This window comes from Chinchilla lanigera, unplaced genomic scaffold (assembly GCF_000276665.1).
Source record: "Chinchilla lanigera isolate Chin_1 unplaced genomic scaffold, ChiLan1.0 scaffold00127, whole genome shotgun sequence".
Classification (NCBI taxonomy): Eukaryota; Metazoa; Chordata; class Mammalia; order Rodentia; family Chinchillidae; genus Chinchilla; species Chinchilla lanigera.
The window spans coordinates 823,519-824,921 of NW_004955528.1; positions in this window are offsets into that span (position 1 = coordinate 823,519).

Consider the following 1,403-nt stretch of genomic DNA (forward strand, 5'->3'; position numbering starts at 1 on the left):
TCCAGCAAGGATGCAGGCAGACAGGCCCTTGGCACCTCAATCCCTGGGGCCAGGAGGTCTGGGCGGAGTCAAGGGACTGTCGTGTGCTCTTGGACAAGCTGCCTAACCTCTCTTCACCTGTCTCCTCTTTCTATAGCAGGGACAGGAAAGAGCCCCCCACAGGGGTGCACGGGAGTTGAGAGCCCACACATGCAAGATGCTTGGCCAGTTCTGGGAAGCACTGAGGGGAGCAGTGATCCCCGTGGGACCGGCCCTGTGCAGGGCTGAGCATTTAGCAGCTCTGACTACAGGCCCTGCCCCCAGAGTAGTGGGGTCAGTGCACAGAAGCAGCCCCAGGGTCCTGTAAGTCATGGTGAGGCTAGAAGGGCTCAGGACTCCTGGCAGAGAGGGTCAAGCAGGGAGGAAGATCGGAGGGTCGGGAGGGGTGCGGAGGGCAGGTTGTGCTGATGGAAGCTGCTGCCTGCATTGAGTTTGGGGAGCTCAAGGGGGTCCTGAGGCTCTTACTGCCCCGAGCAGCCCTGGCCTTGGGGGAGGGGATGGAAGCTGCACGGGCAGGAACTGCTTTGCCACATTTTTTCGCCGCCCTCCCCCAGGCCCCATCCTGTGGCTCAGTAGCTGCTGCAGAGCCTCCATGTTGGGGACATCAGTGGAGATGCAGGGACCACAGAGGGACTGAAATGCCGCTGCCCTCTCCCCTCCAGGAGCTTTGGCCACACAGAACTCCCTCCCCTGAGCACTTGCTGCTCTCCCTCAGGGTGCCACCCTGACCCCCTGGTGAGGGTGGAGCTCCTCCCTGGGGATGGCTGGGGCACTCCGGGCATCTCCATAGAAGACGCCATGGGTCTGTTCTCCATGGACCCTCCAAAGACCCTCCTCACTGTCCCTTGCCCACTGCCCTTGAGAGTGGGCCAGGGTCACTGCCCTCACCCTTCATGGGCCAGTGCACAGGGCTCCAAGGCTGTGCTCCGAGGTGGAACGGAGATGGAACCCTGCTGGACCCCGAGAAGCAGGGGCACCAGGGGCCTTTCCCTCCCAGACAGCAGGGGGGCCTGGGCTGTCCACTGGACGCTTCCAGTTGGAGAGCGGATGAGGGTGGCAGGCCAATGGGCAGTGGATGCTTTTCCCTACCATCTCTGGGGAAGAAGACTTGCGATTTCCAAACTGCAAACACTGGCGCTACGGAAAGGAGCTGGGTAGGGGTGATGGAGTGGGCCGGGTCTGGTCCCCTGAGCACCAGGCGCAGGACACTGGAATCCCGGGCTGGAGGTGGGGGTGCTGTCCTGAGGGGTGGGTAGGGGATTCTCCACCACGCAGTGCCCATTGAGTCCCATCTCTGTCTCCCGCAAATCCCGAGGCCCTGGAGGATGAGGAAACTTTACCCCCCACCCCTGCCCTGAGCAGCG